Here is a 15,164-nt window from a genome sequence, read left to right as displayed (position 1 = left end):
GACAAAGTCGGTTCTAGCATCGGTCAGGAAGGAAGACTGGATGGTCTCGTTAGACCTAAAGGACGCTTACTTTCACGTCCCCATCCACCCAGATTCCCAACCTTTTCTAAGGTTCGTTTTCGGGAAGGTTGTATACCAGTTCCAAGCCCTGTGCTTTGGCCTAAGCATGGCACCTCTAGTTTTTACCAAACTGATGAGGAATATTGTCAAATTCCTGCATTTAGCAAACATCAGAGCCTCCCTCTATTTGGACGACTGGCTTTTAAGAGCTGCGTCAAGTCGTCGCTGTCTGGAGAATCTACAGTGGACTCTGGATCTGACCAAGGAATTGGGTCTCCTGGTCAATATGGAAAAGTCCCAACTCGTCCCATCCCAAACTATAGTATACCTAGGAATGGAGATTCAGAGTCAAGCTTTTCGGGCTTTTCCGTCGACCCCCAGAATCAGTCAAGCCCAAGAATGCATCCAGTCCATGCTGAAGAAGGACCGATGTTCAGTCAGACAGTGGATGAGTCTGATAGGGACGCTTTCATCACTGGACCAGTTCATCGCGTTAGGGAGACTCCACCTCCGCCCCCTTCAATTTCACTTAGCTGCTCACTGGAGAAAGGACAAAACGCTAGAAGCGGTCTCGGTTCCTATTTCCGAGAAGATGAAGTCTTCACTGACTTGGTGGAAGAACAACATTCTCCTCAGGGAGGGTCTGCCACTGGCTGTTCAGACCCCCGACCACCTTCTCTTCTCGGACGCATCGGACACGGGCTGGGGTGCGACATTGGACGGTCGGGAATGCTCGGGCACGTGGAATACGGATCAAAGAACGTTGCACATCAACTGCAAGGAGCTACTGGCAGTTCATCTGGCCTTGAGAAGCTTCAAGTCCCTCCTTCTAGGCAAGGTGGTGGAGGTGAACTCCGACAACACCACAGCCTTGGCGTACATCTCCAAGCAAGGAGGGACTCATTCGATGACGTTGTACGAGATCGCAAGGGACCTCCTCACCTGGTCAAGAGATCGAAACATATCCCTAGTAACGAGGTTCATTCAAGGCGACATGAATGTCATGGCAGACCGCCTCAGCCGGAAGGGTCAAATCATCCCAACAGAGTGGACCCTTCACAAGAATGTATGCAACAGACTATGGGCCTTGTGGGGTCAGCCTACCATAGATCTGTTCGCAACCTCGATGACCAAGAGGCTCCCAATTTATTGTTCACCGATTCCGGACCCAGCAGCAGTTCACATAGATGCCTTTCTTCTGGATTGGTCCCATCTAGACCTTTATGCGTTCCCCCCGTTCAAGATTGTCAACAGAGTACTGCAGAAGTTCGCCTCTCACGAAGGGACAAGGTTGACGTTGGTTGCTCCCCTCTGGCCCGCGAGAGAATGGTTCACCGAGGTACTGCAATGGCTAGTAGATGTTCCCAGAACACTTCCTCTAAGAGTGGACCTTCTGCGTCAGCCGCATGTAAAGAAGGTACACCCAAGCCTCCACGCTCTTCGTCTGACTGCCTTCAGACTATCGAAAGACTCTCGAGAGCTAGAGGCTTTTCGAAGGAGGCAGCCAGAGCGATTGCTAGAGCTAGGAGGACATCCACTCTCAAGGTCTACCAGTCGAAGTGGGAAGTCTTCCGAAGCTGGTGCAAGTCGAAATCAGTATCCTCAACCAGTACCTCTGTAACTCAGATAGCTGACTTCCTTTTATACCTAAGGAAGGAAAGATCCCTTTCAGCTCCCACGATCAAGGGTTACAGAAGCATGTTGGCAGCAGTCTTCCGTCACAGAGGCTTAGATCTTTCCAACAACAAAGATCTACAGGACCTCCTTAAGTCTTTTGAGACCTCGAAGGAGCGTCGGTTGGCCACACCAGGCTGGAACTTAGACGTGGTACTAAGATTCCTTATGTCAGCAAGGTTCGAATCACTTCAATCAGCCTCTTTTAAAGATCTCACTTTGAAAACTCTTTTCCTCGTCTGCTTAGCTACAGCTAAAAGAGTCAGTGAGATACACGCCTTCAGCAGGAACATTGGATTTACATCTGAAACGGCTACATGTTCCTTACAGCTTGGTTTTTTAGCCAAAAACGAACTTCCTTCTCGTCCTCGGCCCAAATCGTTCGATATTCCAAGCCTTGCTAATTTGGTTGGAAATGAACAAGAAAGAGTACTATGCCCGGTAAGAGCTCTTAAGTACTATTTGAGACGTACTAAGCCATTACGTGGACAATCAGAAGCTTTATGGTGCGCCATTAAGAAACCTTCTTTACCAATGTCGAAGAATGCAGTTTCTTATTATATCAGACTTTTGATTCGAGAAGCTCATTCCCATCTGAATGAGGAGGACCATGCTTTGCTGAAGGTAAGGACACATGAAGTTAGAGCTGTCGCAACTTCAGTGGCCTTCAAACAAAACAGATCTCTGCAGAGTGTAATGGATGCAACCTATTGGAGAAGCAAGTCAGTGTTCGCATCATTTTACCTTAAAGATGTCCAGTCTCTTTACGAGAACTGCTACACCCAGGGACCATTCGTAGCAGCGAGTGCGGTAGTGGGTGAAGGCTCAACCACTACATTCCCCTAATCCCATAACCTTTTTAATCTTTCTCTTGAAATGCTTTTTATTGTTGTTTTTTGGGTTGTCCGGAAGGTTAAGAAGCCTTTCGCATCCTGGTTGATTTGGCGGGTGGTCAAATTCTTTCTTGAGAAGCGCCTAGATTAGAGGTTTTGATGAGGTCCTTTAGTATGGGTTGCAACCCTTCATACTTCAGCTCCTAGGAGTCGCTCAGCATCCTATGAGGATCGCGAGGCTCAGTAAGGAAGACGTACTTAAAAAAGGCAGAGTAATTGTTCAAGTCGACTTCCTTACCAGGTACTTATTAATTTTATGTTTGTTATTTTGAATAACTGCTAAAATGAAATACGAAATACTTAGCTCTTAATGTTAACATGTATGCTGGTCTCTACCCACCCCCCTGGGTGTGAATCAGCTATATGATCACCGGGTAAGTTTAATATTGAAAAATGTTATTTTCATTAGTAAAATAAATTTTTGAATATACTTACCCGGTGATCATAAATTAAAGGACCCACCCTTCCTCCCCAATAGAGACCCAGTGGGCCGAGGAGAAAATTGGTTCTGTGTTGACATGGAGTACTTGAGTACCTGCTCGACAGATGGCGCTGTTGATGTACACCCCCACCTGTATAGCGATCGCTGGCATATTTCGTCCTTAGGTTTTTCTGTCGGGCAGCAGAGCTGACAGCTATATGATCACCGGGTAAGTATATTCAAAAATTTATTTTACTAATGAAAATAACATTTTTGGGATTTTGCTATTCAATGATAGAAAGTGTACCTTAATCAATTATATTTTTTCAATATTTAACTTAGCCGGTGATTATATAGCTGCAACTCTGTTGCTCGACAGACAACTCTACGGTAAAAACTCGCCAGCGATCGCTACACAGGTTGCGGGTGTGCCCAACAGCGCCATCTGTCGACCAGATACCCAGTTCTCAGTGTAAACAAAGACTCAATTTTCTCTCTGTCGAGGTGTCGACAAGACGTACTTACTCGCTGTTGCTAAACTGGAGTTTTTTCACAACTAATTGGTGAAGTACTTTATTCTAGTTTTGAGCTTTCGCTGTGCAGGGTTTCTCTTCACACAAATCCTTGAACTCTTTTTGATAACGGATTCTTTGTTGATGACTTTTTGATAGTTTTTTGAATTTCCCTTTGACCAATTCAAAATGGCTGACCCTTCACAAGTCCCCAAATTTAGGAAGTGCAATGCTAGGGACTGTTCAAGGCGTCTTCCGAAGGCTTCTATCGACCCTCACACTGTTTGTTCCAATTGTCGGGATAAAACCTGTCAATTGGAAGATCGGTGTGAGGAGTGCGTTGGGCTTTCGGAATTCGATTTTATCAGTTAGGAGAAGTTCTTCTCGTTCTATTGATATTTCCTCTCCTCATGCCCCACAACCTATTCCTTCCCCTGTAGTGGTTGCTCCTAACCCCCCTCCTGGCACTCAGGAACCTTCGATGGCTGATATGATGCGTGCCATCCAAGCTCTGGGTGAGAGAGTTGAGTCCCTTGCTAGTGACCGTAATCAGCTCATGGCGGATGTGAAGGAGCTTAAGTGCAAAAGTGCAGTGGGAAGTGCTAAAGTGCCGAGTGATAGTGTTGTGGATAGTGTTGCGCTTGAGGGTTCGTCTGTTCGTGCCTGTCGTCCTAGTCCGGGACCTTTTGCAAGCTCCCAAGTCCAGGGGAGAAGCAATGTCGTACGACAAATGGGTTCGAGAGGCTTTAATCAGCGAACAGACGTTCCCTCCGTGGTATCGGGCGTATCTACCCAAGATCGCCCCTACCTAACTAAGACGAGAGAGCCCATTTATACCTCGTCTTCGGAAGGTGTTTCTCGCAAGAAACCCTGGACCAAGGTCTCACGACCGTTAAAACGCAAGTCGGTCCCTTCCGCGCAAGTCCAACGGCCCAGTTGTAGCCACTGGGTCAGTTCGGACTCGCTGCCGTCATCTGATGACTGCTCACCGCCTAAGAGAGGCAAAGCGGTACCGCTTCAGACAGTAACACCGTCTGTCGCCGCACCTGCTCCCGTAGACCCTAAGTGGTCTCTACTGCAAGACATGCAGTCTAAACTGACGTCTCTAATGCAGGACTTTCGTGCGGAGAAGGTTGCTGCCGCACCAGCTAGTGCAGCACCTAGCCTACAACCTTCCACACGATCGGTTGTGCGTCCTGTGGACGCTGAGGTAACCTTCTCACGCACACCAGTTGAGAGAGTTCCGCCACCCATGCGTTCCAGTGTGATCTGCCAGCCGCATGTTGACATTCAGCGACGCACGGAGGTCTCCGTTGACGTTCGAGAGGTTCAACAACCGTCAGAGTTGTTTTGTTTTGACGCGGTGCGTCAACCTCCGCAACCCAGTGTGGTTGCCACTGCGCACCCACATCAGTCCAGACAGTCTGGAGTAGACGCTGTGCGTCCCCGCGCTGCTATGGTTGTTGCCAGCTCACAGACTGGGCAGCAGTTCCATGACGTTGCGTCCGGCTCAGTCACGCATGCACCCGTGCGACCGGACTCAGCGAACCAGCCGTTACCCACTCCGTTGCTGTTTCCTCATCAGTTATCGGATGAGGGACTTTCTGATGATGATGTTGCTGCACACATAGATGAACCACAATCAGAATTGGACGAGCCTAAGTCTACGCAACCCTCTTTGGACTTTAGGAAAGTTTTGGCCATTTTCAAAGAGATGTTTCCGGACCAGTTTGTTTCTGTGGCTCCGCGTTCTCCTCCGTCAGAGTTTGTGTTAGGCACGCCGTCTACCACTCCTGCCTTTACTAGACTCGTCCTCGCACGCTCGTCCAAGAGAGCTTTGCGGGTGATAGGAGAATGGTTGCAGTCCAAGAAGAGTTTAGGGAAGACAGCCTTTACGTTTCCCCCTGCTAGACTCTCTTCTAGATCGAGCGTCTGGTATGCCACGGGAGAAGTTCTCGGCTTGGGAGTTCCTGCCTCTGCCCAGGGCGACTTCTCAAGCCTTGTAGACTCTCCCCGCCGCCTTGCCATGAGACGCTCAAAGATATGTTGGTCATCTTCGGACCTGGACCACCTTTTGAAAGGTATCTTTAGGGCCTTCGAAGTTTTTAACTTCTTAGACTGGTGTCTAGGAGCCCTAAGCAGAAAGATCTCTCCGACAGAGAAAGAGACTTCCTTGCTCATTATGTCCTGCATGGACAAGGCCGTACGTGATGGGTCTAATGAGCTTGCTGCTTCTTTTGTGTCCGGAGTCCTTAAAAAGCGTGAAAACCTATGCTCATTCCTTTCAGCTGGAGTTACACCGTGCCAGAGATCCGAGCTTCTTTTTGCTCCTCTTTCCAAGTGCCTTTTTCCAGAAGACCTGATTAAGGAAATAGCCGCTTCATTGATACAGAAGGACACTCACGATCTTGTTGCGTCCTCCGCTCGCAAAGCTACCCCTTTGCCTACCTTGTCAGCTAGACCAAGGATGGACACTCCAGCGTCCCGTTTTATTCCGCCCTTTCGTGGCAGAGCCTCCAGCAGAGGAGGTGCTCGTGCCGAAGGGAAACGAGGAAAGAAGAAAGGAACCAAGTCCTTTAAGGGCAGAGTCTGACTGCCAGCTTCTTCAGACAGCAGTGGGAGCCAGACTCAAGAACTTCTGGCAGACCTGGGAAAAGAGAGGCGCAGATGCACAATCTGTGAAGTTGCTCAGAGAGGGGTACAAGATCCCTTTTGTACGTAAACCCCCTCTAGCAACGTCCCCCATCGATCTCTCTCCCAGGTACAGAGAGGAAGACAAGAGACGAGCCTTGAAACGGGAAGTGTCTCTTTTACTAGAGAAGGGAGCGGTGGTCAAAGTCTCGGACCTTCAAACTCCGGGATTCTACAACCGACTCTTCTTGGTGTCAAAGAAGACAGGAGGGTGGAGGCCGGTGCTAGACGTCAGTGCTCTGAATGTCTTTGTCACAAAGCAGACGTTCTCCATGGAGACCACAAAGTCAGTCTTAGCAGCGGTCAGAAGGGAAGACTGGATGGTCTCTTTAGACCTAAGGGACGCCTACTTCCACGTCCCCATCCACCCGGACTCCCAACCTTTTCTGAGATTCGTTTTCGAAAAGGTTGTCTACCAGTTTCAAGCCCTGTGCTTTGGCCTAAGCACAGCTCCTCTTGTGTTTACGAGGCTGATGAGGAATGTAGCCAAATTCCTTCATTAAGCGGACATCCGAGCCTCCCTCTATTTGGACGACTGGCTTCTCAGAGCTTCTTCCAGTCGTCGCTGTCTGAAGGATCTAAAGTGGACTCTAGATCTGACCAAGGAATTGGGTCTCCTTGTCAATATGGAAAAGTCACAACTGGTCCCAAACTATTGTGTATTTAGGGATGGAGATTCACAGTCTAGCTTTTCGGGCTTTTCCGTCGGCCCCCAGAATAAGCCAAGCCCAGTTATGCATCCAGAACATGCTGAAGAAGGAACGATGTTCAGTCAGGAAGTGGATGAGTCTGATAGGGACGCTATCATCCCTGGAACAATTTGTGTCATTAGGAAGACTACACCTCCGTCCTCTTCAATACCATCTAGCATTCCACTGGAAAAAGGACAAGACGCTAGAAGCGGTCTCGATCCCCATTTCCGAGAAGATGAAGTCTTGCCTGACTTGGTGGAAGGACAGTATCAACCTAAGAGAGGGTCTTCCCCTGGCTGTTCAGACTCCCAACCACGTTCTCTTCTCGGACGCATCGGACGTAGGCTGGGGCGCGACATTAGACGGTCGGGAATGTTCGGGACTATGGAACTCGAGTCAAAGGATAATGCATATCAACTGCAAGGAGCTACTGGCAGTACATCTGGCCTTGAAAAGCTTCAGGTCTCTCCTTCGAGGCAAAGTGGTGGAAGTGAACTCGGACAACACCACTGCCTTGGCGTACATCTCCAAGCAAGGAGGGACCCACTCACTGACGTTGTACGAGATCGCAAGGGACCTGCTCATCTGGTCAAAAGGTCAAAACATATCACTAGTAACGAGGTTCATCCAAGGCAACTTGAATGTCATGGCAGATTGTCTCAGTCGGAAGGGGCAAGTAATTCCAACAGAATGGACCCTCCACAAGGATGTTTGCAAGAGACTTTGGGCCACTTGGGGCCAACCAACAATAGATCTCTTTGCAACCTCGATGACCAAGAGACTCCCAATATATTGCTCACCAATCCCGGACCCAGCAGCAATACATATAGATGCCTTTCTCCTAGATTGGTCGCATCTAGATCTATACGCATTCCCACCGTTCAAGATTGTCAACAAGGTACTGCAGAAGTTCGCCTCTCACGAAGGGACAAGGTTGACGCTAGTTGCTCCCCTCTGGCCCGCGAGAGAATGGTTCACCGAGGTACTTCGATGGCTAGTAGACGTTCCCAGAAGTCTTCCTCTAAGGGTGGACCTTCTACGTCAGCCACACGTAAAGAAGGTACACCAAAGCCTCCACGCTCTTCGTCTGACTGCCTTCAGACTATCGAAAGACTCTCGAGAGCTAGAGGCTTTTCGAAGGAGGCAGCCAGTGCGATTGCTAGAGCAAGGAGAACATCCACCCTTAGAGTCTACCAATCGAAGTGGGAAGTCTTCCGAAACTGGTGCAAGTCAGTATCTGTATCCTCGACCAGTACCTCTGTAGCTCAAATAGCTGACTTTCTCTTATACCTGAGAAAAGAACGATCACTTTCAGCTCCCACTATCAAGGGCTACAGAAGCATGTTGGCATCGGTCTTCCGGCATAGAGGCTTAGATCTTTCCAACAATAAAGATCTACAGGACCTCCTTAAGTCTTTTGAGACCACGAAGGAGCGTCGTTTGGTTACACCTGGTTGGAATTTAGACGTGGTACTAAGATTCCTCATGTCAGACAGGTTTGAGCCGCTACAATCAGCCTCCCTGAAAGATCTCACCTTAAAGACACTTTTCCTGGTATGCTTAGCCACAGCTAAAAGAGTCAGTGAGATTCATGCCTTCAGCAAGAACATCGGATTTTCGTCAGAAAAAGCTACATGTTCACTACAACTTGGTTTTCTAGCCAAAAATGAGCTGCCTTCTCGACCTTGGCCGAAATCGTTCGATATTCCCAGCTTATCGAATATGGTAGGCAATGAACTAGAAAGAGTCTTATGCCCTGTGAGAGCTCTTAAGTTCTATTTAAAACGAACTAAACCTTTACGAGGCCTATCTGAAGCTTTATGGTGTTCAGTTAAGAAACCATCTTTGCCTATGTCAAAGAATGCTTTACAGTGAACCCTCGTTTATCGCGGTAGATAGGTTCCAGACGCGGGCGCGATAGGTGAAAATCCGCGAAGTAGTGACATCATATTTACCTATTTATTTAACATGTATATTCGGACTTTTAAAACCTTCCCTTGTACGTAGTACTGTTAACAAACCACCCTTTAATGTACAGAACACTTAATGCATGTACTACAGCACCCTAAACTAAAACAGGCACAAATATTAAAGGCGATTTTATATCATGCGTTTCCTAAACACCTAAAAAGCACGATAAAAAATGGCAACCAATGTTTTGTTTACGTTCATCTCTGATCATAATGAAGAAACAAACTCATTTAGTGTACACATATATGTATAGGTTAGTTTTTGCATCGATTATATTGATTATACACTACTGTATGTTGATTTTTTTATTACCAATGTTTTAGTTTACGTATTTTTCTTAGGACTTCCAAATGAAATCTTTTTCTTTATGACGCCGCCTGAAACGACGGCGTGTACGCTCAGTAAACAACCACGCTCAGAACAAACAAGGAATTTAACGCGCATGATGATAGTGATAAATAATGATACAGTACATACAGTATTTACAGTAAAAGCATTTACAAAATATGTTACCTTACAAATATAAATTATACAGTACTTGTACGTAGCAAAGCAGGAAAACAATTTACGAGAGAGAGAGAGAGATTGTTTTACGTACGTAAATGTAAATTTTAAACAAAAAAAATATGATAGGTTACAACATGTAGACTTTTAAAACCTTCCCTTTAACTTAATGCATACAGTACGTACATTACTAAACTATAAAACAGGCAGTAAGAATATTAAAGTAAAAAATAAAGATTGTTACTGTACTCACCACGAAAGAAGTTGAAGAAAAACTTGAATGGTGATGGCGATGAATTTGCTGCACAGTAGAAATGATGATGATGAAGCTGATGATGTGTTCTACTGTGCAGTCAATGATAGTATTTTACGTCTCTTCAGACGGAGGTGTCTTTTCCTGGGACACCTCTTCAACTTCATCCTGGGAAACTTCTTCAATTTCTTCCGAAGGCGTACTAGCAGGAGGAACTGGCTCTTTTTTGCGAGGCTGGAAGAACATTGTGATCGGAAGTTGTTGCCGCTGCTTCTTTTTTCGATCCAAGAGCATCCTGTAGGGAGTCATGATGTCATCGACCTTGTTGGAGAATTGCATCGAGCGAACCATATCCTCGTCCCACTCTTGTAACATTTCTTTCGCCTCCTTGATATGGTTGCAGAACTTGGCAAGCCGTTCTAATGTTAAGCCTGTTTCTTCGACATTTTCTTGGGTCTCTTCCTGGGTATCACTCTCTTCCTCACTTGCCGATTTCGTCAGGTCTTCGAGGTCTGCGTCAGTTAGGGGCTGGGAATGGCAGTCCAACAACTCGTCGACGTCTTCAGTCGTCATGTCGCCAAACCCGTCACCTCCAATTATGGCAGCCAACTGCACAGATTTCCGTATTGCAGAGTGTTGGATTTCCGACGGAGTAAATCCCTTGTCGTCGTAAACAATATCGGGCCACAGCTTCTTCCAGCTCGCATTCACGGTTGCAGGTTTCATCTCTTGAAGTGCCTTCTGAATATTCTGCAGGCACGTGGCTATGGTGTACTGCCGCCAGTACGCCTTCAAGTTGAAATCTTCATCCTCGTCATCTTGGGCAGCATCCACACACGCAACGAGGTCCGCCAAGGTATTCTTCGTGTAGAGGGCCTTGAACGCCCTGATAACCCCCTGGTCCATCGGTTGAATTAATGACGTGGTGTTGGGTGGCAGGAACTCAACCTGAACGCCCTCACGCGACAGGTCAGTTGCGTGTCCACCAGCGTTATCCATAAGGAGAAGGATCTTGAATGGCAAGCCCTTCTCTAAGAGATATTCATGGACTTGCGGGATGAAACACTGGTGGAACCAGTTGGAGGTCAGCATCTTCGTAATCCATGCTTTTTGATTATGCATCCAGTACACGGGAAGGAGATTCTTATTTTTATTTTTCAAAGCGCAAGGATTTTTCGACTCATAAATAAGCCCCGGCTTTAACAAAAATCCAGCAGCATTGCCACACATCACGAGGGTAACGCGATCCTTGAATGCCTTAAAGCCAGAGGCTTTGGCTTCCTCTTTGAACAGGAAAGTTCGCGACGGCATTCTCTTCCAAAACAAGCCAGTCTCATCCATATTAAAGACTTGTTCCGGCTTGTATCCACCTTCGGCGATAATATTCTTGAACGTCTGGTTCACGTAAGTTTCAGCAGCGGCAGTGTCAGCGGAAGCAGACTCCCCATGCAGGGAAACGCTTTTCAGGGCGAAGCGTTTCTGAAACTTCGCGAACCATCCTTTGCTTGCGGAAAAACGTTTCTGAGGCTGGGAATCAGTGGATGTCCCTGGTTGAGGATCATCTGCATCATCATCATCTTCAGCATGGTTGCCGTCGTCGTCTTTAGGTTCCTTTGCAGCAAAATTCTCATATAAACTCAAAGCCTTTGTTTGGATGGTGTTCGTATCCAAGGCTATGTTCTTCCGGCAGTCGGCAATCCACACAGCTAAAGCACCTTCCATGCGTACGATCGTTTTATTACGCGTTGTAACGACTCACTTCGCTGATCTGCTAAAGGTGATTGCAGCCGTCTTTCTAATGTTCGCCTCGTCCTTTTTGATATAGCGAACGGTGGATTCGTTGATGCCAAAATGGCGGCCGGCGGCCGCGTAACTTCTACCATCTTTTAACATGTCGAGAAGCGTAACCTTCTCAGCTATCGTCATCATCCTTCGGTGGCGTTTAGGCTCACTACCAGCCTTACTAGAAGCAGAACGCTTGGGAGGCATTGTACAGTAGGATTTAACAGAAAGTTCAACTAAAAGTTCAACTTAAAACAGTCGCACACAGCACAGATTAAACTTCACAAACTTAAGAACGTCTACTCAGCGATACGCGGAAAGAGAAAGTGAACGATCCAGCCCCGCGAGAACTTTGATGCTGCGGGTAGAAGATGCGGGCAAAACACCAATCACAGGCTAGATAACAAAACTTGAGTTCTGATTCGTCATCTATCAGCGCTTGAACCAATCACAACCCGTCTTACAGTACTATGATGCGTTGGTTACTCATAGAAGATGCCCCGCGCATACTGAACGTACGTAGATTAAGTACAATACCGTAATAATAATAAATAATGATAATAATACTGTACAGTAATAATAATAATAATAATGATAATAATAATAACAATAATAATTTTATTAACAACAACAACAATAATAATAATAATAACAATAATAATAAAAATTTACGTACGCTATTTTACGCCTCTCTCTCTCTCTCTCTCTCTCTCTCTCTCTCTCTCTCTCTCTCTCTCTCTCTCTCTCTCGTACGCTTATTCGAAATGTGATTTTTGCAACAAAGAATATTATTGGATGCAGTACTGTACTACGTACGTATACATACAAAAGATTCATGGAAAAGAAGCACATCCATTACAGTACACACCATTCTAATATGGTATGACTGCATCTGATTTGCGTTTCATGTTCGATTTAATTTTACTACGTACTGAATTATCGTATGATCACATTCTCTTTTCGTGTTTTATTTCTTTCTGTGCTGAATTATATATCATATGTAATGCAATGAACAATCAGTAAGAGCAGATATTACTAATTACAGTATTAATGGAATTACAGGTAACAAAATATCGTATTTGGTTGTCTTCAGATTTCGCGGTATTTTCGAATTTTCCGGAAAATCCGCGATATGTATATATATATGGGTTATGGGAAAACCCCGCGAAGTGGTGAATCCGCGATTGTCGAACCGCGAAGTAGCGAGGGTTCACTGTATCCTATTTTATCAGACTGTTAATACGAGAAGCTCATTCCCATCTGAGTGAGGAAGACCAAGCATTGCTGAAGGTAAGGACACACGAAGTTAGAGCTGTCGCAACTTCTGTGGCCTATAAGCAAAATAGATCTCTGCGAAGTATAATGGACGCAACCTATTGGAGAAGCAAGTCAGTGTTTGCGTCTTTTTATCTAAAGGATGTCCAGTCTCTTTACGAGGACTGCTACACACTGGGACCATTCGTAGCAGCGAGTGCAGTAGTGGGTGAGGGCTCAACCACTACAATTCCCTAATTCCATACCCTTTTAATCTTTCTCTTGAAATGTTTTTATTGTTGTTTTTTGGGTTGTCCGGAAGGCTAAGAAGCCTTTCGCATCCTGGTTGATTTGGCGGGTGGTCAAAGTCATTTCTTGAGAAGCGCCTAGATTAGGGGTTTTGATGAGGTCCTGTTGTATGGGTTGCAACCCTTGATACTTCAGATCCTAGGGGTCGATCAGCATCTTAAGAGGATCGCGAGGCTCCGTAAGGAAGACGTACTTAAAAGGCAGAGTAATTGTTCAAGTCGACTTCCTTACCAGGTACCTATTTATTTTGTTTTTGTTATTTTGATAACTTCTAAAATGAAATAAAAACTCTTAGCTCATATAAGTGTAAACATATATTGCTGGTCTCTACCCACCCCCCTGGGTGTGAATCAGCTATATAATCACCGGCTAAGTTAAATATTGAAAAATTTTATTTTGATTATAAAATAAATTTTTGAATATACTTACCCGGTGATTATAAATTAAATGACCCTCCCTTCCTCCCCAATAGAGACGCAGTGGGACGAGGAGAAAATTGAGTCTTTGTTTACACTGAGAACTGGGTATCTGGTCGACAGATGGCACTGTTGGGCACACCCGCAACCTGTGTAGCGATCGCTGGCGAGTTTTTACCGTAGAGTTGTCTGTCGAGCAACAGAGTTGCAGCTATATAATCACCGGGTAAGTATATTCAAAAATTTATTTTATAATCAAAATAACATTTTTCATCTAAATAAAAGAACATACAGGTAGCCTTGATATTTGAGTGGGGTCGCAAAAAGTATGGTCAAGCTGAAATGGGGTCACCACTGGAAGAAGGTTGGGAACCACTGGTCTAGAGGGTAAACATGAATGAACTGTATAGGGAAACTTGTCCAAAGCAAGTATTTATGTGAAACTGGGGAGTGACAAGGAAATAACAAAAGAAATAAACCCAATATAGGAAAGTAAAATGGAATGTATGATAAATAATATTGAATGGGTATATAAAATGAGATGATTTTATAAGGTATAGGATAATAAAATGAGTAATACTTGGGACAAAAGTAATATGTATAAGGGGGTATTACATAACTAATCAATTAATAGACCTGAACAGAGCTGGTAGAGAGACGGAGAGTTACATTTCACTGTTAGAGAAGAAGAAATCCTGTTGGTGGGGGAAAAGCTTCTGCGCAGGGGGCCGGGGTTTTTGCGCAGAAGGTCGAAAACTGGTATGCACGTACGTACGGGTGTTAATGTTAGCATGGAATGCTGAAATTTTGATCTACATCAGACATTGGCAGCATTGGTTACTGTATTTTTTCATGAGACAGTCTTTGCAAAGGCGCCTCCAAAGTTTATCCAGATATACTGTTTTGTATTTTCCTCCGGTTATTATAAATCCAAGATGGTATTGTATAAAGAAGAAAATGATTGTTTTACGTTTATACATTGTTTCCCCAGTATGTTTTCCCCACCCAAAACACCGAGTTCACACAGGGGTCCCCCATTACCGTAGGATATAGATACATATATATTTCTGAAACTACTGTATTCATTTTCAACGGGAACGAGTGTCATTTTCGAAGAGAGCGTAATTTTTTTCTATAAGAAATAGTAGTTTTTTTTACTAGGTTACATTACCCTGTAATACACTGCAATAATACCCAGGTTTATATTGTTAGGAAAAATACAAATTGCTTCCAAATGTCATACTTTTAATATAATTTGAATTAGGTATACAAACCCGAGTCTTTTAAGTTATATTACCCTCCTCATTCACCCCTCAAGTCCTGACCAGAGGTAGAGTGGGATCTAAGCCACAAGTATCAATGCACCTCAACTGGTCGTAACTGGCTGTGGCAGAACTAACCCTAACTAAACAACTCAGGTTTCTATAGTAGCTAGGAAAAATACAAGTAATAAAAGTTTGTAGCTTTTGTCTTATGGATTTCACATATATTGACAAAGTAATTTGCATTGTATTTTTTATATTGCATTACATATATGATTTATTTTTTGGAGTAAAGTCACTACATAAAATACAAGGTTCTGTTAGTTTTCTGAGGATAGAAATGTAATGAAAACTTGTGTTAATTTGGTTGGCTGAGTAAAGTGGCAGAGAGAAAAAATATAAAAAAACATTTTACAATTGTAAAAATCTCTAAGTACTGTAGATGCATTAAAGTCAAAGTAAGGCTTCCA

General features: G+C 44.9%; 1 long non-coding RNA gene across 1 annotated transcript in view; it reads left to right on the top strand.

Annotated features, from left to right (window-relative positions):
• The window catches only part of LOC137620120 (uncharacterized), a 66,078-nt gene that overhangs the window by 26,033 nt on the left and 24,881 nt on the right, over positions 1-15,164 (top strand). The window lies entirely within an intron of this gene.

This window comes from Palaemon carinicauda, chromosome 2 (assembly GCF_036898095.1).
Source record: "Palaemon carinicauda isolate YSFRI2023 chromosome 2, ASM3689809v2, whole genome shotgun sequence".
Taxonomy (NCBI): domain Eukaryota; kingdom Metazoa; phylum Arthropoda; class Malacostraca; order Decapoda; family Palaemonidae; genus Palaemon; species Palaemon carinicauda.
Note: the sequence above shows the minus strand (reverse complement) of the source record. Positions and strands in the feature narration are given on the sequence as shown.